This window comes from Bos javanicus, chromosome 5, assembly GCF_032452875.1.
Source record: "Bos javanicus breed banteng chromosome 5, ARS-OSU_banteng_1.0, whole genome shotgun sequence".
NCBI lineage: Eukaryota > Metazoa > Chordata > Mammalia > Artiodactyla > Bovidae > Bos > Bos javanicus.
In genome coordinates this window covers 119,247,487-119,274,268 of record NC_083872.1, presented here as the reverse complement: position 1 = coordinate 119,274,268, position 26,782 = coordinate 119,247,487, and positions in this window count along the sequence as shown.

Sequence of the window (26,782 nt, the reverse complement as noted above, 5' to 3'; positions counted from 1 at the left end):
GCGTTTGCTTTTTAGGAGCATCTTCCGTGACCTGGGCTCTGATCTCGCCTCCCTCACCAGGTCCCCGGGACCCCCTCCCCACCATCTCAGGGGCAGCGCTCACCCCCGGGCACCTCTGCATGAAGGGAGTTTGCCACGTCTTTTGCTTTTCTGCAGACAGAAGGCTCTGTAGATAATATTCTTCTTAAATATTCAGCAATTATGTATTTAGTTGCTACCAACCACAGAGAAAAATATGCATATTAAAGCATCCATAATTACATAATAAGCACTTACTGTCAACTGCATTTTGCTGCTGTGTACCCTCTGTCCCCTTTATCTTAAAAAAATTTCAGAGACCATTACCATAAATGCTAAAATAAATCAGGCGCCGGGCAGCAGGCTAACGAACGTGAAATGAGGGGTTTGTCTGTGGGGACGTGTCGACTCAAATAGCGCAGGTCTGGTCACACAGGGCACCTGGCTCCACCATGGACTGTGACGCTCTTGGGGGGAAGGTCGGGGGCAGAGGCTGCAAAAAGAGGCATCTGGGAAGGCCCGCTGGCCAGGCCTGTCCCTCGCTCCTGGCCCTTCTGGGTTTGCAGGTCCCCTGACAGCCTCTCAGACTTAGTAGAACCCCAGTTCCCGATTCTCAGTGTCCCCAGCACAAGGAAGGTGGCGGGGGTCCCCAGAGGCACTGGGGGTACCAGCGTCTCAGCTCATCTGCCCGCAGCCCATCATTCAGCCCCGCCGGGGCTCCCATGGCCTGACCTCCAACCTCGGCCAGCACCTAGCCAGGGTCCTTGTTGAGTGGACAGATGAGTTAATAACCAATAAACAACAAATATTACAATCAAACTCAGGTTGCTTAAAATCCAAGCAGGGAACAAACGTGGTTTCTTAAAAGAATCTGAGAACCGAAGGCAGGACCAGCAAATCAATAAACAAACAAACAAATCTGCCTTTTGCTTTCTCTTCTGTGGAGGCAGCGAGCTGGGTCTTCTGCTAATGGTCTTCCTGCGCTGCTGAGAGGCTCCGGCTGCAGCGACCGGCCCAGGCCTGCATCACTGACCCTCTCCAACTCCGGCAGTGGGCATCCTGAGCGTGTGTGTGCCCTGAGCATCTGACATTTCCCCATGAACAGGCGCTTCTGTCCACAGTGCTCACTGGACCGTGTTAGAATTTCACGTTCACGGTGCAGCGAGTGTGACTTTGCAACAAGCTCTTTTCCTCTGGACTTTTCTCTGCGTGTGGTCTGAGATTCGTTGGAATTGGTGCATGCAGCTCGCATTCATTCTTTTTAACTGACAGAGTTACTCTGCGTGCTAACGGGCTGCGGGGCAAGACACGTATGTGCTGCACAGTGGGGGGTCTGGGCCCCAGCGGGGGGCAGTTCCCACCTTGCAGGTGGACCTGGGGCTGCGGGGTGGGAGCCCTTGGCCCTGTGACACCTCATCTTCCCCTCCTGAGTTCCTATGGCAATTGTTGGAGCGGGGCACGGCTGCTCTCTTTTCCTGTGTCTCTCCGTCTCCCCTTTGCTTCTCTGAGCAGATGTGTGTGGCCTTGTTGACTTCATGTTTCTCTGCGGGAATTCTCACACGTTCCGTTTTTCCTCTGTGTTCGTTCACGTCTCTGAGCCTTGTCCCTGTCCTTGGTCATGCACTGCGTCATCACACTCTTACTGCCTGAATCTTTCGTCAGAGAGAAAATAACCATTCCCTGCCGTTCTGACAGCTCAGCTATTTGCCTTGTTGCGGACGTTTTATTTCTTCGCTTGAGTGTTTCTTCCCGTTTTCCTGTTATCTCTTGTCTTCTTCTGGACTGTCCCCGTTCCCTTTGGCCCCTGCGATGATCAAACCATCCTGCATCCTCTCGGATCCACCACCATGGCCTTCCCACTTGCAGAGACGCCCTCGCAGGCCCAGGTTCTCACTGTCGATGAAAGCGTGTCACAGCCTCCGTCTCGGGTCCCGGGGAAACGAGAGGTGGGAGCCTGTATCTCCCTCCTCCGCTTCATTTCTCAGTTCTGTCAAAATCGTTTGGGATTGTAGAGCTATTGTTTACTTTTCAAAAGGGCCATTCTCTCGAGTCTGGAAAATCAGTCCCTTCCAGCTGGGCTGATGGCTTTACACACAAACAGCCTAGCCTTGTCTGCAAGAAATCCGAGGGCATTTGTTTAGCGTGATTACATACAGGTGTCTGGCAAGAGGAAGATTTATTGAATTTTTAACTGTCAGTTAAAATAGAGAGTATTGAACTTTCTATTTTGGTACCTTTCCGAGCAAGGTCAATACCGAGACGCCTGTCACCTGTCACCCCCAAGCTGATATTCATAATCCAAACAATTCTCTGCCTGTCAGGGAGCCAGAGAAACAAGTGCGCTCTGCCTCCCGTCAGCGAGGCCGGTGGGACACAGGTCCAGACTTCTGGAGGAAGCAAAGGGCGGCCGTCCAGCCAGGCTTTCCCTCCCTGTCCTGGAGCCGGGACCCCGGGCCAGCCTGCAGGGCCAGCTGCACACGGCACCCCGTCTCTCCCCCTGCAGCATCCCCACGCGGCCAACCCGTCAGAGCTGGGTACTGAGCAGGCCTGCTAGCTGGACCGACCCGGTGTGGGGCCCCCTGCCTCCACCCCAACGGGTTCAGACAAGCGCGTGACTCCCCGGCATCAGCTGCCTCGTTGGAGATGTAGGAATTATAGTAATAACGACAGCAACGGATGCGTTGCACAGCGTGGGCTTAAGAAGCGCCGACCCTCCAAAACCTCTCACGTATCCAAGGCGGGCGGCTTGGCACCCGGCTTCTGCATCCGGGAAGCCTCACAGGAGGAGGTGTCCGAACAGGACACCCACATGGGATTCCAGGAGGCTGGGGTGGAGAATGCCGGAAAGCCTGTCTGCCCCGTCCCAGCTGCTTGGTGATTGGCCAGTGGGGTTGGTGCAAAGTATGCTCTCATTTAGGGGAACACGGAGGGCAGATCCGCATCCAGGGAGCAGGGGAGCGTGGCCTCAGGCATCAGACACAGGTGCACTTGAATCTGGGAACAGGGCTGCCCTTGAGTGTCCTGCTCGGGGCGCCAGGTGGGCAGGGAGGTCTGACTGCCCGGAGGTCTCCCCGGATCCTGGGAGGGTTCCGTGGAGTCCGTGTAGGGGCGATGCCCGCCTGCCTGGCCCCAGAGCCCTGGGCTAGTCTCCATTCTCCCTCTTGAGCAGTCATCCTCGTGGCCAAGAAATTAAGTTTCCAGAGGAGCTGAGGGGGGCCCTAGGGGGCTGGCTGTGTAATCACCATTCTGGCCTCCTCAGCATCTGGAGCTGGGCTGCCGTCCGCCTATGGTCAGGGGTGATGTTGTTGCCCACAGGCTGAGGGAGGGGGCTGCGGGCCCCGCCCCCCCAGCACCAGGCCCCCAGGACGGTGTGTGCCCGGCTCTGGCTCTGCCTCGGCCCCACCTCCGTGGAATCCGGGTTGGTTGTAAGGGAAGGAGGGGGAGCCGGGACCCCTGACTTGTCTCCCTTCTGGTTTAAATTACACTTCGAGCTCTTAATCCCAGGCTTGAGTCATGGTGGTTCCCCAGCCGTAGCCCTGCCCCACTCTGCCCGCAAACCGCAGGGCCCTGCCCCTCGCTGCCCGCAAACTGCAGAGCCCTGCCCGCAAACCGCAGGGCCCCAGCCCGGCTCACGGGCGGCTGCTCAGAGGGGCAGGCGCAGATGCTGGAAACAGGCCATGGCAGAGGAGCCACCCGGAACCTTCCGCTTTAATGTTTCATTAACTTTTGAGTCAAATTGAGCCGAATGACAACACAGGCCTGAGCTCCCATCAGGAGGCCACTGACGGGGCCTTGCTGGGCCTGGACTCCGCCCTGAGGATGGCGCGGGCTCACCCACCAGAGACGGACAAAGCTCCAGTGGTGGGCAGGACACGTGCACGCCGGCCAGGGCTCACCCACCCAGCACCTTCCCACGACATAGAGGCGCTGGAGACCAGGGCCGCGGACTCCCGGGGGGTGGGCTCCAGGCAGACGGCCCCCGGTGGCCCCTCCAGAGCCTCCCGAGGCCCCTCAGTGGCTCACCTCCCCAGCTCTGAGCCCGCAGCTCAGCCAGAGGGAGGAAGCCTCGGGGCCAAGAGCAGGAATCAGGTGGGCCCCAGGGGCCGGGTGAGGCGGCCCCGCCGTGCCCCACTCCGTGTGGAGTGCGTCCATGCAGTCCTGGGCTGGCCCCCAGCCTTGGGCCCCAGGGACGGGGTGGGCGGGCCGGGGGCACCCGGGAGCTGAGTTGGGAAGCAGCACCTGCCTGTCACCACCTGGATGTGGGGGAGGGGCGCGCAGAGGACATCCTGGGGAGCCGGAGCAGGTGGGTGACTGTCATCGACACGGGCGCCCCTGGCACCCTGAGGCGCCTTCGTGTGTGTGTCATGTCACAGAAGACAAAGCAGAGGCCCGGGGAGGCCCACAGGAGCCCGAGGCTGCCAAGGCAGGACTGACTGACGCCTCCTCAGGGGTGTCCCCGCCCTGACCCTCCAGCCCCCGCCTCCTTCCTCCTGCCCCGGGGCGTCTCTTCTGCTGGAAGTTCTCCTCCTCCCACCCCCAGGCTGACCCTCTCCGGTGGTCCCTTCCCAGGGCCGCCCACCGCCGCCCCCGGGGCTGGCTCGGCCCTCTTCACAAAGGCCTTTCTTCCGCCTCCGCAGGTCAGACTGGCCTTCAGCCCCTGTTTCTGGAGCCCCCGGGACGGCCTCTCGGAGGCACCAGTGTCCAGGCCCGCCCGGCTGGTCGGCGGAGGCACCAGTGTCCCAGGCGGCCCGGCTGGTCGGCACTGCACTGCCAGGTCCTTGGAAGAGGATTTGGGAGGAGAGCCCTTTGTTCGCGAAAGGTCACGAGGCCGCTGACCTTCACAGCGCGGAGAAGACACGGTCTGTGCCCCAAGCCCTGTCTACAGCCTCCCGTCTCTCCGGCCAGCAGCTGGCACGGAGCCTCGGAAGCGCAGACCCGCAGCTCCAGACTGCTTCTGACAGTCACTCTTGAGGACCCTCTCAGGGCTTCCACTGAGGCCCTCCCCAGCAGCCTGGCTTGAAAAACCCTGACCAGGACGGGCAGTGGGTTGAGGCGCCGTCTCCTGTGATGCTGGACTGCTGGGCGCAGGGCAGGGCACCAGGGGGGTCGTGCAGGGGCGGCTCCCGAGCCTTCCGTCCAGCCTCCTCCAGGCTCAGCCCAGCCCAGCCCTGCAAGCGCTCAAGCTCCTGCTGCAGCCTCTCAGGCCCCTGCCCGGAGAGGCCCATTGCTTGGAGCCCCAGCCTCTGCCCTGCCCTCTGCGTGCAGCCCCGCACCCTCATGGCTCGGCCCGGGGTGGAGTCCCGGGTGAGTCCTCCTGACGCTGCTGCCCGCTCCTCTGTCTCTGCAGAGCCGCTCTGCCCGCCCGGGCTGCGTGCGTCTCCTCCCCTCCCCTCCAGGTCCTTGCCCGCGCCCGCTCTGCCCAGGAGTCAGCACGAGACCCGAGACCCAGGATGGTTGACGGATGGACACAGGGTGGGGCCCCTGCGCTGGGCCCAGGGTGGCAGCCTCGGGGTTTCCCGCTCAAGGGAAATGTGTCTTCTTGATCCTAACAAACTGATTGCTCCCCAAAATGTCACTGTGATTCTCATTTTCACCATCAACGTTAGGAGCGTCTGGCACCTTGCATCCCCACTGACAATTATTTTAAGTGTTGCTGTCAAATAGCTGCAAAAGAATAAAACAATCACTGATATAATTATGAGTAAAATAACGTGAATTTGAGCGTGTCTTAGCGTTTCTTCTCCCTTAATTTCCTATTTATTTACACCCTGCATTAATGTCACGCTTTGCCGTTATTATGTGCCCTACTCACGTGTTACGCTGCGGATATTTGACTCTGGGGTTGCTGATCCCAGGCGCTTTCTGCAGCTGAACTCAGATGGACCCATCACTGCAAACAGCTTCTGAATATACGGGGTATCTGGAACTGGATAATCTGTTTACCCCAGGGGTATCTGAGGGCTGGTTTTGTGCACGCGCACACACACACAGACACACACAGGCACACACACATTCCTCACACACACACATTCCTCACACACACACATTCCAGACCAGAGGCTCTGGAAAAAATTGACATCGTTGAAAACCACATGTAGAATCAGAGACACAGACACGTCACGAAAGTCTGTTTCAATTGGCTTGTTTTGGCAGAAAGAAAAGAAAGTGGCTCATTCATGTCCGACTCTTTGAGACCCCATGGACTGTGGACCGCCAGGCTCCTCTGTCCGCGGAGCTCTTCAGGCGAGAGTACTGCAGTGGGTAGCCATTCCCTTCTCCAGAGGCTCTTCCTGACCCAGGGATCAAACCCAGGTTTCCCACAATGGCAGGCAGGTTCTTTACCGTCTGAGGCACTTACTATTTTTTAAAACTCTAGTTTTCAAAAATATACCACCCCACACCAAACCATCTTAGCCAGGATTCAAAGATGATGGCCCTCATCAACTCAGGAGATTCTGAATTTTGTTTCCTCCTTATCCCACTTGTAATTGTGCAGAATAAACATATTATTGTAAGAAAATGTGATGTTTCGCCTGGCTGGATATGAAATAAATAAACAAAAGTGAATAGCCCTTTTCTATCCCAGCATCAAGCCCTTAGAGACGGAAATGGAAAACAACGAGCTTCAGAGTGCTCACGTCAACCCCACGGGGCTCACCACAGCCGGACAAGAGCTCAGACTGACGTGAAGAGAGACTTACACCTGCCCTGAAGAGACCAAGAGACAGATGTGGGCCAAGAAAAAGGCGCTTTTCCTCATCTAGGAAAACTGAAGAAATAAAATGGGATTTCTTGGTATTTTATCATTCATTTAGAACACAAAAAGGAAGCCAGCCCCAACAGAGTCAACCTGGAACTATCTTTGACACTGCACAAATAGTGTGAAATTCACACAGGAGAACTCTCTGTATCTGAGGATATTCTGAGAAAGACGATCAGTGAGCTCACACGCACCTCGCCCGACATCACGGCTCAGCACGGCTCAGCACGGCTCAGCTGCAGTCACACCTCCGTGGCTCTGGGCCAGCTCAGAAAACAGAAGACGGAACGAAAGAGTGTCCGGACGCAGCCCATCCTGTCATGGGAACACGGCCAGTCGTGGGCTCTCAGTTTCGTGCAGAAGGGATAGTGTATTTTACTGGCACTAACACACGAGGCGGTCCATTGTCAGTAAGAGACATTCCTACCTTGCATCTAATTATGATAAACTCAAGATAGACCAGTTCTCTAAAAGGAAAATACAGAAAAAATTTAGAGCAAGATTTAGACTAACATTTTTAGCCTTTAGTTCAGTTCAGTTCAGCTCAGTCGCTCAGTCATGTCCGACTCTTTGCGACCCCATGAATCGCAGCACACCAGGCCTCCCTGTCCATCACCAAATCCCGGAGTTCACTCAGACTCACATCCATCGAGTCAGTGATGCCATCCAACCATCTCATCCTCTGTCGTCCCCTTCTCCTCCTGCCCTCAATCTTTCCCAGCATCAGGGTCTTTTCCAATGAGTCAGCTCTTCGCCTCAGGTGGCCAAAGTACTGGAGTTTCAGCTTTAGCATCATTCCTTCCAAAGAACACCCAGGGCTGATCTCCTTTAGAATGGAATGTTTGGATCTTCTTGCAGTCCAAGGGACTCTCAAGAGTCTTCTCCAACACCACAGTTCAAAAGCATCAATTCTTCGGCGCTCAGCCTTCTTCACAGTCCAACTCTCACATCCATACATGACCACTGGAAAAACCATAGCCTTGACTAGATGGACCTTTGTTGGCAAAGTAATGTCTCTGCTTTTGAATATGCTATCTAGGTTGCTCATAACTTTTCTTCCAAGGAGTAAGCGTCCTTTAATTTCATGGCTGCAGTCACCATCTGCAGTGATTTTGGAGCCCAGAAAAATAAAGCCTGACACTGTTTCCACTGTTTCCCCATCTATTTCCCATGAGGTGATGGGACCAGATGCCATGATCTTTGTTTTCTGAATGTTGAGCTTTAAGCCAACTTTTTCACTCTCCACTTTCACTTTCATCAAGAGGCTTTTTAGTTCCTCTTCACTTTCTGCCATAAGGGTGGTGTCATCTGCATGTCTGAGGTTATTGATATTTCTCCCGGCAATCTTGATTCCAGCTTGTGCTTATTCCAGCCCAGCATTTCTCACGATGTATTCTGCATATAAGTTAAATAAGCAGGGTGACAATATACAGCCTTGGACAAAACAATTTTCTTATATTGGAAAATCAGAGAGCCACATTTTAGAATATAGATACATCTGACTACACAAAGACTTAAAAAGGCTGGGTGTCAAACAACTCTATGGACAACTTCAAGGGACAGGAAGTCAGTTTGTAACATACTTGACCATAAAGGGGCTTCCCTGGTGGCTCAGCTGGTGAAGAATCTGCCTGCAATGTGGGAGACTTGGGTTCAGTCTCTGGGTTGGGATGATCCCTTGGAGAAGGGAAAGGCTACCCATTCCAGTATTCTGGCCTGGAGAATTCCATGGACTGTATAGTCCACAGGGTTGCAAAGAGTTGGACATGACTGAGCAACTTTCACTTTCACTTTCTTTCACTGACCATAAAGAGTTAATATCCATACTGGACAAGACAGTCGTGCACAGGAACTGGACATGTAATAGACAACTGCTGCTGCTGCTAAGTCGCTTCAGTCGTGTCCGACTCCGTGCAACCCCATAGACGGCAGCCCACCAGGCTCCCCCGTCCCTGGGATTCTCCAGGCAAGAACACTGGACTGGGTTGCCATTTCCTTCTCCAATGCATGAAAGTGAAAAGTGAAAGTGAAGTTGCTCAGTCGTGTCTGACCCCCAGCAACCCCATGGACTGCAGCCAACCAGGCTCCTCCGTCCATGGGATTCTCCAAGCAAGAGTACCGGAGTGGGGTGCCATTGCGTAATAAAGGGTGTAAATAAATAAATAGGCAACTTAAAGAAGAGGAAAAGTTAGCTGCTCAGACTCTACTTTATTCAAAATTATATTACTGAGGGCACCTACTGAATAGCAACACTTAAAATAATTGTCAGTGAAATTGTAGGGTGTCAGGTGCTCCTAATGTTGATGGTGAAAATTAGAACTGCAGCAACCTTCTTTGGAAGTAATCTGCAGCCTGTTAACCTAAAAGAAGACATGCCAGTCAAACTCCATCACGTGAGCCCCGAGGTCCCAGCTGTCATCTTCCAGTGGGGTGGCTCCGCCAGAAGGGGAGGGGGTGCAGCCTGCAGCCAGGCTTTTGGAACAGCCTCAGAGATTGAGTGCGTGAAGGCAGCAGAGGAGACATGCGAGGACTGGGAAGCTCAGGGGGCAGTCTGGGGGACCAGTGTGAGGAGTGAGGCAGCAATGGAGAGCGGGGCCTGTGGGGGGCTGACGTGCCCAGCAGTGGACAAAGGAGTCAGGGACGGGGACAACCCCCTGGCTCTGCTCCTGGTCAGCCTCTCATGTGTCCGTCACAGGGCGGAAAGGTTTTCCTGGATGTTGGGGACAGCAGCCAGATGGTGGGGGGCCTGGGGTCCAGGGGAGATGAGACGGGGGGCTGGCTTCCAGGAGCTGGGGAGGGAGGGGGATGGGCATGAGAGTCAGCTCCCAGGCAGGCTGACAAGAGGTCTGGGCTCCCCGAGGAGGAGAGAGGGCTCTGGGGCTCTCGAGGAGGAGGAAAGGACAGATGTCTTTTTTCTCTACATTCCTTAGTCTTAGTCACATAAGCCCAGAAGTGATGATTACACAACAAACTTAGTTTAAACTCTGTACTAAGGATTATATAACAACAATGTATCCTGCCTGGGGACAGTTTCTGCTTCCTGAAAAACCTTCTGACTAATCCTGATACCTTCAGTTCAGTTCGGTTCAGTCGCTTAGTCGTGTCCGACTCTTTGCAACCCCATGAACCTCAGCACACCAGGCCTTCCTGTCCATCACCAACTCCCAGAGCTTGCTCAAACTCATGTCCATTGAGTCGGCGATGCCATCCAACCATCTCATCCTCTGTCGTCCCCTTCTCCCGCCTTCAATCTTTCCCAGCATCAGGGTCTTTTCCAGCGAGTCAGTTCTTCGCTTCTGGTGGCCAAAGTATTGGAGTTTCAGCTTCAGCATCAGTCCTTCCAATGAGTATGCAGGACTGATCTCCTTTAGGATGGACTGGTTGGATCTCCTTGCAGTCCAAGGGACTCTCAAGAGTCTTCTCCAACACCACAGTTCAAAAGCATCAATTCAGTTCAGCCTGGAGCCCGCAAAAGCACGTCGACCTCTAGGGGGAGAAGCTCAGCATCTCCCGTGGTTCCTGCCTTCTGGGACCCAGGTGAGCCCTGGAGATGCTGTTTGGGCCTCCCTGGGTCAGGCAAGCCGATGGGCTCCGGGAAGAGGCGCTTGCGATGCCAGGAACAGTGTGAGAGTGTTCTCAGCCATGAAGACAGGGCGTCCCGAGTGCTCCCCAAACCCCCAGCGGTCATCTATCTTTGAGAGACCAGCCCCGTCATTCCTTGATGTCCTCCCACCCTTCTGGGCCTCATACTAAGGCTGATTCCGTCCATGGAGACGGGACCGGCCGCCTGGACGCCCTCCAGCTCACCCCTCCAGCTGGGACAACCGAGAAGTTCCATTAACAGAATGATGGGGATTTGTTTCCCCCGGACTCTGTTGAGCTTTCTGACGGCTGCAGACTGTGCCTGCTGTAAAGCAGCAGCCGTGGGTGTGTGGATTTCTTAAAGACTAAATAAAATGTATATTTCTTACATTGGCTGAGGAAAAAAAAATCAATAGCACATGTGTACGGGTGCCAGCCAGGCAAGGAAATGATTAAGAGCTACATGGATTTGCACGCCGGGCGAGGACTGTCTGAATACATTAGAGGAATGACTTACATTTTCTTTATGGTAATATTTTTATTTAAGACTTCCTTCTGTGAGAGAATAATACTGCTCTTACTTAGCAACACAGAGCAAGTCTCCATCCTTCACAAAATATGTAAATAGCAATGGAATCAATAATCAGGAGCTCATTAAAACACCAAGAGGAAGAGGCTGGCTGCTGGTTCAAAGGCCGGCGTGATGGGTGGCGACGGGCAGCTCTCTCCTCCCGGGGCCTGCCCATTCAAAGGCCGGCGTGATGGGTGGCGACGGGCAGCTCTCTCCTCCCGGGGGCCTGCCCAGCGGGATCTCCTGGCCTCTGGCAGCAAGAGCAGGTCCCCTAGACTCCACAGCCAGAGAGCAGGGCAGCGTCTGGCCCTGGCCCTAGGCTATGTCCCCACTCAGCGTCCATCTGCCCCTGCAGACGGGACCCGGCCAAACAGGCAGTTTGTTTACTGTGAAACTTGTGGCTGTTTCACTCTTTGCCAGGCAATCGAGTCCGGCTCGCCCTTTCCCTTCTGTGGGAGCCCCGAGTCCTCACTCCCTTCGTATAGGTGCCCCATCCTGCTGCTGCTGCTAAGTCGCTTCAGTTGTGTCCGACTCTGTGTGACCCCATAGATGGCAGCCCACCAGGCTCCACCATCCCTGGGATTCTCCAGGCAAGAACACTGGAGTGGGGTGCCATTGCCCCATCCTATACGATGCCAAACTCTGCTGGGTGCACCCCTTTCCCTTCTGTGGCTTCCTGGGGCTCTGCGTCCACCCAGGGGCTTCCCTCCGGCTCCATCTGGGGCCTCTGGTCTCTTGGATCAGTGACCCCAGGTGTGTGAAGGAGCCGACCGAGATCAGTAGAGGCGCCCACAGGGCCACCCAGGACTGGGCTGGAGCTGCGGGCACGTCATGCCCTGAGCTCCTGGCAGTGTCTGGGACGGCATCGCTCCGATGGCAGAGACGGACACGCCCACCCGCGTTCTCCTCAGCTGGGTTAGAATGGACTCATGCTCTGCACGAGAGGACAGGTCTCCACCAGGGAGGGAGAAGCCCTCTGGGCCCTCTGGGCCCTGAAGGGTCCCCAGGATGCAGGGGAGGTCCTGGAAACTGGACTGGTCAGCTACCTGAGCCAGCAAGCCCGGCTGGGCCCCCTGCCTCTGCGATGGGCAGGTTGGTCAGGGGCCAGGTGCACTCTCACCCTGGGGTTCCCAGAAGCCAGCTCCCTGGGTGGTGAGTGGACACCCCAAGCCACCCTGCTGAGAACGAGGCAGGCAGGAGCCTCATCTGTCAGAGCACTTGTCCTCACGCAGCCTGGGATGGTCTTGTCCTCGGAAAGGACATCAGGGGGCCTGGCCAGTGGCCCAGGCGGCTACTCATGGGCGATGTGCAGTCCATGCCCAGGGACGCATGCCCCTGGAGGCAGGCTGTCTGCCACCTGCCGGCTCTGACCCTGCATGGGGCAAACAGTGTTTCTGGGCTTTTCCTGAAAAGCAGCAGCCACGTCCCCCCACAACTCCTGCCCTTCCCGCCCCTGCCTGCCCTTCCGAAGCAGATAATCTCAATCAAGTCATTGCATCTCTTTGTGTTTACCTCGGTCTCTTCCACAAAACACGCTTACGCTGCTTTTCCTTGGTTTTCTTTCCTTCTTAGATTATATACGTATCGATTTCCTATTACGGAGAGTGATGGTTTCATTCTCCGCCACTTCCCCTCCATATCTGACAACCTTCTCATAAAGGGGTTTCAACCGCCTCACCCCCCGCCCCCCCAGCGAGACCAGGGCTCAGCCTCGCAGCCCTGTCGATATGCAAACAGCGCTCGCGGCTGTCGCGTCAGCTTTATTTCCCGTGAAACGTTTTGTTGCCCTCGTGTTAATATTTCCTTTCTGTGTCTATCACCGTTTATCAGGGCGTTGGCATGAAACCTCTTTTCTGAGGAGTCAACGTGCCAGGAATCCTGGGACCTCCTCTGCCCTCCTGGACACTTTCCAGAGCCTTCTAACTGCTCAGTTGGCCACCGAGGCTCCTCGCCTGGGGGACCGCCGCCCTCCCAGACACAAGCTGAGGTCAGTGCCGCACCTCTGGTTGTTTCCTGGGACTTGAAAATGATTACAGCTCACATGCGTGCTAAGTCGCTTCAGTCATGTCTCTTTGCAACCCCATGGACTGTAGCCCACAGGCTCCTCTGTCCATGGCATTCTCCAGGTGAGGATACTAGAGTGGGTTGCCACGCCCTTCTCCAGGGGATCTTCCCCACCCAGGGATCGAATCTGTGTCTCCTGTGACTCCTGCATTGCAGGCACAGTGTCTACCGCTGAGCCACCAGGGAAGCTCATTATAGCTGGCATGTCTGCCCTCACGTGTAAGGGGTAGTTTGACCAGTGGCAGAATTCCAGGCTGGAAACTGCTGCCGCTCGGAGGCTGGAGGCACCGCTTCTCCCTGAGCCCAGGGTTGCTGCTGAGAATGGCGATGTTACCCTGATTCGGGTCTTGTTAATGTCACATGACTTGCCTTCCTGTCTTTCTGAACTTAAAAAAAATAGCTATTTCTTTCCATCACTGATGTTCTGAAATTTCACAGCATTGCGCTCTTGGAGCTGGTCTTTTTTCAGGCATCTGAGAGCTGTCTCTGGACTTTCAGACTTAAAATGCAAGTTCTTCAAACCCGGAGAAGTCCTTTCATTTGTCTGGCAACATCTTCCTTCCGGCATCCCTGCTCCTGCTCCTCGAACTTCTGCCTTCCTGACTCTGAACCTGGGGCTGGTCTCCTCACGAGCTTCACGCCCAGGCCCCTTCGTGACATCTTGGTTTGCTGTTCTGAACGGGGCGTATCCTCAGGGTCAACTCCTTCGTTTTAAGTCGTGTCTGTGTCTGCTCCCGCATTTTCAGTTTCCTCCTTGTTCTCTGCGAGCCTTTATTTCTGCCTGTCCTGACCTCAGGGTGAGGCTGTCGACTCTCTGGAGACTGGACGTGTTTCTGTCTCGTCCAGCTCCCTCTGCTTAGGGGCCCAGGTCAGAACAGGGGCTGGTACCCGTCTCCCTCTACTCCCCTCTGCCCACCCCCACAGCCCCCACCTCAGCTATTCTCAGGGAACCCGCGCTGTCCTTTTCAGAGGATCGCCCTGCCACTGGCTGCTCTGCAGGGAGGGGACGGGGTCTAAGTGTCCTCACGGGGATTCTCCACGGTCCCGCACCCCGTGCTGTGAGCACACAGGGGGGCCTCGCTAGCGTCCTGTGACTCCCGGAGCCTCCGTTCTGCGAGGCACCTCCACCTGCAGATATTTCCTTGGGTCCCCGTAGGCCTGCGTGGTGAGCCTGTGTCTTGCTTCCCCTGACCCCCTCCCGCCCCGGTTCTCTTTTCTCTGTGGTCCGTGTGTCCTGCGGGCGTCACCTGGGGTGGGGGTGCTGAGACAGAAGCAGCCCCGTGTTGAAGCCTCAAGTACCAGGGGTCCTGCAGCTTCCTGGGTACATCCAACCCTCCACCCCACCCCGAGGGCCTGCTGCCCCCACACCTCCCCCCACAGGGAATCAGCTGGGACCCCCCCAGAGACCCCAGGACACTGGCCCGGGGGGACCCCAGGTACCCACCCCCAGAATCGGTTTTCCTGAGCCAAGGTGGCTGCAGACCACAAATGGGGAAGACTCCTGAAGCCCATTTGATGGACGTCTCCCCACCTGCTCAGCTTCCTGTTCTTGGGAGTGAGACCTGACGTGGCTCAGCTGAGGATGATGGGGATGATGATGGCGGTGGGTGGGGAGCAGCAGGCGCGTGCCAGGCACCATTTCCTCAGGTGAGGATGCAGATGCCCATCTGCTCCGTCTTCGGGAGTTGAGGGCTCGCCTGAGATTCACAGGGAGGGGTGGGATCTCAGCCCCACCCGGCATCGCTGACTGAGGCAGCTCTGCCTCCAATAGCTGAGTCGAGACGCCAAGGCCACCGGCTCTCTTTGCCAAGATTCTCCTGAGGCTTCTGGGCAAGTCTCCCCTGGGGGGCAGGGGGGATCAGCAGGAGTGATCAGGTCGCTGCCACTCACATCCCGGGCTCCCTCCGCCCCCTTGCACGTCAGGCTCAGAGCACGAGCTGCGAGCTGCGGGGACATGGCCGGGTCGGGCCTGGAGGGGGCAAGCGTCCCAGGCAGAGGAGTGGGGTTTCTCCCGGAAATTCTGAGTGGGATGGGCCCAGTGCTTGTCAGAGAGACGGTCCTCGGTCTGGGATCCTAAGGGACAAACGTGGTGTCTGCAGTGGTCTCTCAGCTGGACACAAAATTGCACAGAAAAGCAGGTGATTAACATCAAACCAAAGAGCCTCGCCAGGCAGAGCCAGGAAACCGGGTGCACCAGCTGGAATTAATTCAGTTCTGTTGTCTGCGCTTGGGGCCAGCGGGGAGGGAGAGGGGGTGGGGGCCGGCGGGGCGGGGAGGGGCCCAGGGGGACGGGGGAGGGGTGAGGGTGGGGGCTGGGGGGCGGGGCGGGCGAGTGAGTGGGGGCCGGCGGGGCGGGGAGGGGGCAAGGGGGACGGGGGAAGGGGCGAGGGAGGGCGAAGGGGAGGGGGGGGCTGGGGAGGGGCAGGGGGGGCCAAGGGGGAGGGGGGCTTGGGGGACAGGGATGGCGAGGGGGCAGGGGGAGCTGAGGGGGCGGGGAGGGCGAGGGGGTGGGGGCCGGCGGGGCCGGGCGGGGGTGCCGGCGGCGCTCGCAGGTGATGTGATTATGTTTGTATCTTAATTTCATCTGCCTCCTCTCACCCTCAGCTTGCAGAAACAACTAAATAAGAGCTACAGGCCAGTGGTTCCGCCTGGGGCCCCTGGGTCCCACCGGGAGCCGTGCCAGCCCCCTGGGCAGTGAGCCGGCTGCCCAGCAGTGGGGACGCCTCTGAGCGCAGCGAGGACCCTTCCTCGGGGAGTGTGCAGTGTGGGCAACCTGCCCCCGCCTGGCCTCAGTCCCCAAGGGTGCCCCGGCCCCTCCGCACGGCACCCGGAGCTCACCAGCCTGCGCCCCGTCTTCCTTCTGCCTTGACCACGTCGCCCAGGACAGCTTGCTGCCCCGTGTCCTGCCGTCCCTCAGACTGAAGCCCCTCTGAGGTTCTGGACGCTCTCCGCCCGCCCCCGTGGACCCCTGGCACCTCACACACGGGGGCTTGTCCCCAACCTCCCAGCTCCTGCCAGGCTCTGCTCCTGTTTGCATCCTGCCGGCCCGGGGTGTGGGCTCAGCAAACCACCGGGTGGGGCACAGGGAGGTGGCACTTGGGCACAGGGCAGAGCGGGCAGAGAGGACCAGCCAGCAGAGGACGTCAGAACAGCTTCCCCGCCTGAGCCTCTGGGGCTGGCTTGGGGAAGCGAGGGCGGGTCTCTGGGCTCCCGAGCTGTGAGAGGGTTCCTGTGCGGTCCCGCCCACAGGGCCCTGCTGCGGCCACCTGGGACACTGGCACTGGTGGGTGAGGAGGGCGTGTCCTTGGGCAGGCCGCTGGACAGCCCTGGAGGGTGGTCCCTGCCGATCCCCAGGGTGGGGGTCAGAGCCCATCCCCAGGAGGCGGCCCCCTCTGTCCACACCCACAGGGATGGGCCAGGACCCCTCCTGGACTAGGAAGGAGGCGGCCTCCCCTCCCAGGGGATCCCTGTGTCCCCAGGACTTAGCTGGCCTGGTGCTGGGTCCACCCCCGTGTGCCCCTGTCTGTGCTATCGGGGAGCCTGGTGAGAAATGGCCCTGCCGGCCCGGGGGCCGTGCTGCTGTATGCCGTCACCGCGTCCCCGCTCCGTCCTTCCCCTTCTCGGGATACAGCCTCGGAGCCGCCAAGCCCGCTGCGCATCTGTGCCCTTGAGAAGCAGCAGAGGAGAAGCCGGCTGCCCTCATTAGAGGGCTGATTAATGGCCCCAAACAGCCGGCCCCGTGAGCGGTCCCCGCCCGACGTGGCCGAGACAGGCAGCTCTTGGCATCCCATCCATTGCGGGCCTGATGGTGTGGGAGAGGTGACCGGGAGGCGAGGGCAGAGCGGGGCTGATGGACGAGGCATCCGGCGCCGTGGGCCATATGGATGGCAGAGAGGCGTGGCCTGCAGGCTTTGACCTCAGCTGAGCAGGGAACTCAGCTGAGCTTCAGAGGAACATGCCCTCAGGACAGAATCTCTGCGTGGACTAAAGGAGCTGCCTAGCTGGCCCTGTGGTCCAGCGCCTATTGCCGTGCTGAGCCTGGCATAGCCAGTCCACCCTGTGCCCGGCCAGGCCGTGGGGCCTCACCCCGGCCCTGGAGAGGGGGCACAGGTGAGCATTGGAGGTGGCGAGAGGCGAGGTCACGGGCAGGAGTCCCAGGGGGAAGGACAGGCAGCACGCCCCTTGTGGGTGGGTGGGTCAGACAGGAGCAAGCTCACTGCCTCCTGGCCTCGAGGCGGTCCTGCTCTTCTCCCCAGGCTGGCAGGACCCCCGGGGGCGGGGGTCAGCGTGGGGGGGGGCACCTGCGGGGGGCTCTGCCAGCAGGACCCTGCAGACAGCCCTGCCCCTCCGGTCTGAGCCGGGGTGACGTGGCGACTTCTCGTCAGTTGTCACAAGATGACACGGGTCCCTCCGAGCATCTGGGAGCAGGCCTCATCTCCGGAACTGTTAGCTGGGACCAAGGTCAGGAGTTTCAGGAAAACTGCAGCTGCGGTTAGAGACGGAGTCTCACCCCAGACATGAGAACAAAGCCATCACAGTAAACCCTGAGGGTGCCCGGTGCTGGTGTGTTTGGGTGGAAATAAGCTCCCCCGGTTTTCAGGAGGGGACAGTTCATCGTTTTCATCTTGTCGGACCAGAGCTTGGAGATTTTCTTAGAGAGAAGTGACTGAGCACCCAGATGAGAGCCGTGGTCTCGTGGAAAAATGAAGAGGGTGGAAGGAAAGGGCAGCAAAGCCACTCAGGGCGCCTTCCCGGGACCCGGCACAGCTGTGCAGGAGCCGAGGTTCAGCCAAGGCTCGCCCACCACGCAGGGCTGACGCACCTGCAAACCAGCCTACACGGCACGCAGGGGAATCAAGGACACTTCATGCTCAGGAAATGCTTTAAGTGAAAATAAAACAGTGATTTGTATGTTGTTAGCGGCTTAATCCTCCGACTGAAACCAAAGGAGCCCATTTTCCATAACCAGATGTCCATCATCTTGGTGTTGTCCTTCACGCCGTGCGTCAGACACTCTTTCTTTCTTTTTTTGTTTAAGAAGATATAAGTTATGTATTGGCCGTACCACGTGGCACGCGGGATCTTAGTTCCCCGAGTGGGGATGGAACCCGGGCCCCTGCAGTGGAAGCGTTGCCCTGAGCCCTGGGCCGCCAGGGAAGCCCCAGATGCTGTTTCTTGGACAGTTGGGTCCACGTGTGCCGCTCACAACAGACGGTGCCTGCGCGCGATGCCCCTGGGTGGGGGTGTGAATAATCACACAGGCATAGGAGGTGCTGACGGGCGCCCTGCCCGCCCCCTCCTCAGGGTCTGCCTGGAAGGATGGACAGGGAGGAGGGCTGCACACGTCTGCCCCGGCAGCACGCGGAGACCTGGGCTCCTCTGTCCCAGCGCTGCTTGGCGGGTGGTTGTCCTGCTGGGCACCTTCCACAAAGCCGTGGTGGCCAGACAGCGTGCGGCTGCTGGAGGTAAGGTGAGCGGGGTGGGCAGCATTAATCTCATGATTGTGTATGCATACACACACACACACACACACACACACACTCGTGAAATCTACAGAAAGATGGGCCAGCGTCCCCAGACTCCCCCAGCCCCGCCGGAGCTCCTTGGTCACCACCTGGACCGACTGCCCGAGGGGCTGCAGAGGCTGGGTCCGCTCCCGTCCTCTCTCCTCGCGTCACAGCTGCGCCCTCCAGAAGCGGCGCTTTCCTCCTCGACTCTCCTTGTGCAGGAAGATCGGGCTAAGTGCCCATCCTGCCCCTTCATCACCAATTTTTGAGTAATAGGTCTATTCTCGGGTTTTCCCTTAAACCAACCAGCTTTTTCTTGGTGGGTGGGGGTCATTTGACATCCTGTATCTCACGTATTTAATGTGTTTTAACTGAGCGTCTCTATTCCCCCAATACTGAAAGGGCCGCATCTTTTCACCTATCGTCACCAGGACGCCAGCACAGAGGCTTTGCTGAGAGTCTCTGTACTGAAAGCAGGGCTACATCACTCTCAGGCCCAGTCTTTTTCCCACCAAGGATGACCCATCACTTACTGTCTAGAAGTCACGTGAGAGCTCCTTCCATACAGTTCAACTTCCAGGTTAACACATACTTCAATTCGTTCCTTTCATCTTTTGCTTTTAAAATCGTCTTTCACGTCAATTTACCTTTGGTTTGTAATCATGTAAAGCAAGTCAGGAAGATCCCTGGAGAAGGAAATAGCAACCCACTCCAGTATTCGTGCCTGGAGACCCCATGGGCAGAGGGCACAATACGCAGGGCTGCGGTCCATGGGGTCGCAGAGAGTCGGACACGCAGAGCCACTCCGCGGCGGCAGCATGTGAAGCCCTCAGGTGCCGGGCGCTTTACTCCGACGTACGCTTGCCCATGTCATCTTGCCCACATGGGGAGCGAGCTCTACCCTCATTTACAGATGGGGAAACTGAGGCACGGGGCGGCCACGTGTCCTGCTGGACGTCACATAGGAGGGGGAGGGGAGGCTGACCTGGGGCAGCCGAGGCCTTTTCGGGACGGGGAGGGCGGCCCTGCTGGGCCCGGAGGTCCAAGGACTGAGGTTGGGGCGGGCACAGCTGCACCCCACCTGCGCCCACCCAGGGCAGAAGGCGGGCCCAGAAGGGGACGCGCCCACCGAGGCAGGGTCTGGGCGGGGACACCTGGGGCTCCAGTGAGGATAGCCAACAGCAGACAGGTGACGCCTCCCCTCCGCCACCTCCTGGGATACACGGGGGTGCCCAGCCCCGAGCACAGGAGGCTGGGGGGCCCCCGGGGCGGGGTGGGGGTGCTCATGAGCTGTGCTCTGCCCAGTGGGCCACAGGCCACTCAGGGCCGAGCCCGCCCAACCTCCCCACCCTGCCCCCCTCCTCCAAGGCCTGGGTGGAGTAAGCCAGCTGCTGTGGGCTCTTGTCCCCATCACAGACCAGATGCTGAAACACAAGCTGTGTCCCACGCAGCCAGGCAGAGAGACAGAAACCCTCCCTGGCGCCTGGGAGGGGAGAAGCAGACGCCAGCCCACTGCCATCTTCCTGCCTCCCCTCACCCTCCACCCCCCCAGATGCGCCCACACCAAGGTGCGGCAGGTAAGCCAGACCCAAAAGTTGGGTGCAGAGCTCCCCAGGACCAGTCCACCCCTCGCCTGTCCTGGCAGCCAATGTTCTGGCCCTTCTGGGGTCCTGACGAGACTCTCCCTGTGTCTCTGGCGCTTCCGGCCTCCGCCGGGAGCTGTCCAGCTTGACCTGCCCCTCCCCGCTCCCCTGCCTGGCTGCCTGGGACGCCTGGGACGCCAGGGACCCCTCCCTGCCTGGAGCCCCTCCCCATGTCTGGGCTGCCTGTCTCTAAAGGCTGTCATCTGGCCCTTGATAATTCCTCCTTCCAAAGAGACCTCGTCTCCTGATTGATTTTTCAACAGCTCTGGCTTTTCTCCCCCAAAATTGAAAAGGGTTTTACACAATTGGCAGATTATAAAAACAGGTCTATCAGAGTGATTTATCTTCTCAAGGGAACAGCTCCCCCTCAACATGCAAGCAGCCACTGTGCTCCGCTTGCCTGGGGCCGGGCTGGGGGCTGGGCTGGGGGTGGGGTGAGGGTGCATCATTTCTCTTCTAGGAGAAAGAGAAACACTGCAGTCTCCAAATCCATGGGCTTAGCTTGTTCTGAATCCTTGCAGGGCACCGGGGTGTGGGGGGTGCCCACGGCTGTAGCCTGCTGGTCCTGGGGTCTCACCTTCCAGACAAATAAGCCCCCTCCAGCCCCTGAGTGACGCCTCCCTTTCAAGGGTGGGCCGGCCCCCAGCCCATGCTTCCAGCAGGGAACAAGAAGGGGGTCCTGAGGGGCAGGGCACCCCTACTTCCTCCCCAGGGTAGCTGGGTGGCCAGGATGGTGTCAGGCAGCCTGCAAAACACTTGAGACACATTTTTCCACGAAATCTCCACCACGTGTTTTAAAGCAGGCCTCCACGAGGCCAGGTCGTGGGCCCAAGGTCAGACCCCAGGACACGGCTGCCATCCTCTCTGCAGTCAGTCCGATGGAGACACGACATCCTCTCAGCTGCAGACAGAAGCTTTCTGGAGCCACCCGCCAGGGAGCAGCCGGCGGAGGCTCCCTTTCCCGGATCATCAGAGCACACTGCAGATAGAAATCGCTCCCAGTACACACGGCAGGCCCGGGGCAAAGTTGACTTCACGATTAGATAAATTATAAACCATCCAATTTATCTGCCCATCTCTCTAATTAGCCTTCCTGCCCGTATCTGCCACAGACACTGGGATCCACACCTTTAATAAACGGAAGGGAATGAGGCTGCCCTAATCTCCCAGCAGCTGGAGATAAAAGATTCACCCTGTTTACTTGGGATTAGAGGGGAGCTTTGACCTTGAGCAGGGAGTTATTGTTTTCTGAGTCACTTTCAATTGGAAACATTGTTGTCTTTCAAAGGAAACTGGTGACTGAAGATGTAACGAGGCTCATACAATGCGTGGTCTGCTAGGAGGGCCCAGATAAATCCGGAGCCACCTTATCGAAAGAAAATAACTCATTTCAAACTGTTATTGCATCCAGAGACCCAGCAACAATGTTTGCTCATCTCGCGGAGGTGCAGCCGGCTGATCTGGGTAGTGCGTGCTTTAGCAGTAATTAGATGCTTAGTAGGCTAATTATTTTGTGAATAAAATCAAACACAATCAAGTAATTAAACAACAGGCAGAGACTGTCGAAAGCCCTGTCCTGAACGCTGGTGGAAACTCGATTCCCTGGGTGCTTTATGGACAGAGGGGGTCTTCATCACTGTAGCATGTCTATGACCTTAAACTAGAGGGGGTCCCCGAAGAACAAGAGCGGGGACCCCCGTGTTCTGGGAAATTCTGGGCGAGCATCAGGTCACATGGGTCCCAGGAGGGCTGGTCGTGCTCTCCGTCAGCCTGAGCCCTGCGGGTTTACCTGTTCTATGACACCTGTGCAGACGCTCTGCTCACGGGTGCAGGGATCTGGAGGGCGGCTACCTTCTCTCTGCCTCCCCCGCAGCTCCCTGTGTGCAGCCCCTGGGTCACCTCCTTTTCGCTTTGCCCTGGGAGCCCTGGAGGGACTGGGCAGAGTCAGGCCATGTGGGATCAGGCCCTGCGGGACAGCTCAGGAGCTGGGCTGACCTTCTGTGGACCGACCCGGGGCGGAGGGGAGCTGCTCTCACCACCTGGGCAGGTGAGGGGCATCACTGAGGCCAGGCCGGGCCTGCTGCTGCTGTGTTCTAACCCAGGAGAGACGAGCTGATCCTCCCTGGAAGGACCCTCTGCTCTTTAGTTTCCCGATTCAGGAGATCAGCTTAGCCTTTACTCAATCACCGTTTACCTGGGGTGGGTCTGGGGACCCAAGGCTGACAGGTGTGGCTTTTTCTCTTAAGATGCTAAGTACCCACTGGAGACAAGGGGTTGACACACTTGTTTTGTAAAGTACATATTAAATGAGTGCTGTTTAGTTGCTAAGTCGTGTCTGACTCTTTGCAACCCCATGGACTTTAGCCCGCCAGGCTTCTCTGTCCCTGGGATTTCCCAGCCAAGAATACTGGACTGGGTAGCCATTTCCTTCTCCCGGGGACCTTCCCAAACCAGCGATTGAAACTGCATCTCCTGCATTGCAGGCAGATTCTTTGCCACTGAGCCACCAGGGAAGACCACATATTAAAGGGTAGTATTGGTTAATTCTATATTGGTTTTCAGTAGCTAAGTCATGCCCAGCACCGCGACCCCATGAACCAGGCTTCCCTGTCCTTCACCATCTCCTGGAGTTTGCTCAAACTCATGTCCATTGAGTTGGTAATGCCATCCAGCCTCATCTGTTAATTCTATAAAGATCAGATAATTCTATAAAGAGGCAGGATGTAAATATTTTAGGCTTCACGGGCCATGTGACACTTACTCAGCTCTGCTGCTTCAGTGCATAAGAAGCCATAGACAATGATTAAACAAACAGACAAGGTTGTTTGCCAATAAAGCTTTATTAATAATAAGCAGAGGCCTGGACGTGGCCTTTGGGTTATCCTCTGTTGCCCCAGATGGAGATGGTAACCAACTAGGGCCGACTGGTCAAATCCACCCTCCTCTTCGGGCAGAGGAGCTTCATATCCTCAGGGGTCATCTGCCCCCATCACTGCAGATCGCTCGGCTCTGAGCCCTTTGCCTGGGACCCACAGACGTGTCAGCCTCTGCACACGGGCTCCCAGCCACAGGCAAGCCAGGCCAGCCCTCCTCAGTGCTGACGGCACAGGGGACTCTCCCTAGAAAGACGTTCACCATCCAGCAGTGTATCGTGTGCGCGGCATCAGTGGATTTATTATCTAGAATTGAGGAAACAAGTCACTTCAAACCACACACCTGTCACGGAGCCCCTGCCCTTTCTAGCAGGCAGTGGAGCAGATGGTTAAGGCCAGTGAGATTAGAGCTCTAAGACTGCACTAGTGGCCCAGGGCTCAAGAATCTGCCTTCTAATGCAGGGGACGCAGGTTCGATCCCTGGTCTGGGAACTAAAATCCCACGTGCAGGGGGCAAGTGAGCCCACAAGCCACAACCAAAATCCCATGCAGACAAATAAATAAGTAAAATGTTAAGAAATGTTAGAATCCCACAGAGCAGTTCCTTGCACTCAGCCATTTACCTCACTTCTCCAAAATCTCAGTCTGTACATCTGTTTGTAGAGGTGATGCTCACGAAAGATCGCTGCAGGTGTTCAGCGAGACAGTGGCTGTGAAACGCTCTTCCTGGGGCCCCCTGAAAGGAGAGCTCTTATCCACTCACCACTCCCAGCAGCCAAGCCCGCCCGGGAGGAACCCACGTGGCGTGAGACGTACGGGCAGATTCACCACCCACGAAGGCAGCATCTTCAAGCCTCTCAGTTCTCTGCAAAAATCTAAGGCTTGAAATCACAGCCTCACAGGAGAACAACTGCTAACTCTAGCATCAACTGCAAGCGCAAAGACTTGGCACTCGGGATGCGGGGAGAGGAGTCTGGCCAGGCACCCTAAAATAGGCGATTATGTTCGATCCTGGCCCAAAACACAGACGCCGCGCTGGTGCAGGTACAGCTGTCTGTTTCCATACAGTCTGGCAAGCCTGGAAAATAAGCATGCCACCCTCCTCCAGTCTGGGAGGGACTGAGGAATCCGATTAAGCCATTTCCTCGGAGTGGAGCTGTTCCAACCAGGGTAAAGTGGATTTGGAAGGTGCAGCATCCTGGCTGTTAAAATGCACGGTGGGGGAGGGCATTCATTCACTTCAAACTGGCTTTAAACGTTGTCTGCTCTTTAATTAGATTCCGCTTTACAAAGTTATCCTCTGCGCCCGGGGAGCATGCCCACCCCTCCCATCCCAGACGGTCGGCTGGCAGAGTGGCTGGTTCACCGAGGCTCTCGATCCTGGGCCGGGCTCCGGGTCGGGCAGGCAGGGACCAACCCACCGTTGGCACCAAGGCCTGGGCTGTGTCGGGTCCAGGGACCCGCGCCTCTAACAGCAGCGTCTGAGCGGTGCCCTGGTCCCCAGGTGCCCACCAGCCTTAGCTTCTCTTGCCCTGCCCCCTCCTTCCTCCCCACCTCCGGAGGTCTCACCAGCCCTGCTCGGGCTGGGGGCCCAGCAGAGAGCATAAAGGGCCAAACCCAGCGCACGGGGAGGGTTCCCTTCCAGAGGAGGGGCAGGTCGTGAAAGGAGTAAAGCAGAGAGCCTGCGGTTCTGTAGCCCGTGGTCACTGGGGGCTACGAGAGAAACATGGTGAGGGTAGGCGAGACGGGAGGCGTGCGATTAAATTCCAGGCGTGGACAGGTGAGGGGGGCCTTCCCAGAGGGTGGATGTTGGTGGACGAAGGATGGCGCAGATGTGCAAACGAGGGAGGAAACAGCCCTGGGGAGATGGCAAGAGAGCCAAGGCTGTAAGGCACCTCCAGGACCTGAGGTCGCCTAGGGGAGGGGCAGGGGCCCCGGAGCAGAGCAGGTGGGGGGCGGCGGGGGGGGTGTGGGGGTGGGGATTGACTTTTCCTGGAGCAGCAGCGCCAGCCTGGGGGACAGGAACGTCCCCCGAGTCATAGTTCCAGGGTCACTCGGTGGCTGGGGTCGTCCAGGGGCAGGCTCTGGAAAACCACCAGTGGGCAGCGTGCAGACTCACCCCTCCCCCACCCTCAACCCTTGACACCTCCCCACCCCCCGCCCCCCGCCCCCAACCCCCAAGGCTCCCCTGGGTGCCAGCATCAGACCTCTGCTTTACGGCACCGGCCCCTGGGGTCACAGTGAATGGTGGCTGCCTGCCCGAACCCGGGACGCCGGGCTCCTGCACTGGCCTTCCTGACCCCGGTGTGCACCTGTGGGCACCTACGTGTGTGTGCACGCGTTTTTCCTCATGTGTGCTTGTGTACACGTGTGTGTGAGTGTGTTTCTCTGTGTTTGCATGTGTACGCGTGTGTATGTGTGCACGTGTGTTTCCTCGTGTGTGCTTGTCCACATGTGTTTCTGTGTGTACGCATGTGTACATGCGTGTACGTGTGCATGTTTCCTCATGTCCTTGTCTACATGTGTGTTTCCGTGTGCATGCGTGTGTATGAGTGAGTGTGCATGTATGTCTCTGTGTGTGTGCGTGTCTACATATGTGTATGTGTTTCTGTGTATGTGTGCGTGCATGCGAGTATGTGTGCGTGTCATGCGTGTGCACATGTATATCTGTGCCTGCGTGTGAACTTGTGCGTGCACACACCCACACAAGCCTGTCCGCATGGTGTGTATGGCTAACAGGCCGCGGTTAGATAGCAAAGAGCTTTCCCGTGCTGTGCGGTCAGTGAGCGGCTCTTGGTCCCAGAGGGGACAGTAAGCCCCGGGCCAGGTAGAGACAACGGCCTCCCGGGGAAGCCCACCCCTAAGGCTTCCTGTCTCCCACATGCTGCTTATACTCGGGGAAGCCCCAAGAAGGGCAGAAGGTGAAGCGCCAGCAGGAGGCAGAGAAAGAGGACCAGACCGGCCACCTCTGCGCTCAAGGAGGGGAAGGAGAGGTGCGTGTGGGCCCCGGAGCTGCAGCCCACCGCCCTGACCCAGACCAGCACCAGCTGAGTGACCAGCCCTGTGGACGGTCTGCATCTGAGAGAGAACACCCGGCCCTGTGGTGACCATGGTGACAAATGCCTGCAGCAGCCCAACCGCTGTCCAGTAACCCCAGAGGGACAGATAAGGGCCGCCCCTGTCTGACCCACAGCCCCCAGGAGAGGCCCTTCCCTGCGGCCTGCATGCAGGGTCCACCCTGGCTGTGCAGGAAGGTCCTAAGGGCTGTTCCTAATGATCACGAAGCCGGCTTTCACCAAAGCGTCTGCTGATGGGATGCTCTCCATCCAGGATAGTCAAAGTAAGGGAGGAGCGGCCCAACCCCAGAGCCCCCGGCCTGAAATCTGCAAATCACCCCCACCACATCACCTGGAGAATGTCCCCCATGGGCCGTGGGGATACCGCCTCCCCGCCCACCGCCAAGAGAGTCCAGGGATAGCTGCCTCTTCGGGCTCTAAGAGGAGATGGAAAGCGACCACTGTCCCTCCACTGAGGGCTGGCCCAGGTTTGGAGCTGCTGGTCTCTGTACTGTGGGGTGAGGGCTCTTCCAAATCTACACCGCCCCCGCCAAGAAGGATCCCCGGAGATGCCCTGGGCCCTCACCCTGGCCAGGAGCTCTCAAACCTCTAGGACAGAATGCACTGCTCAGAAAAGAACAATAAGATCAGGGTGCACTCCGGTGGGGGTAATGCAATTGTCAGAATCCCAGGACAGAGGGAGGCTGA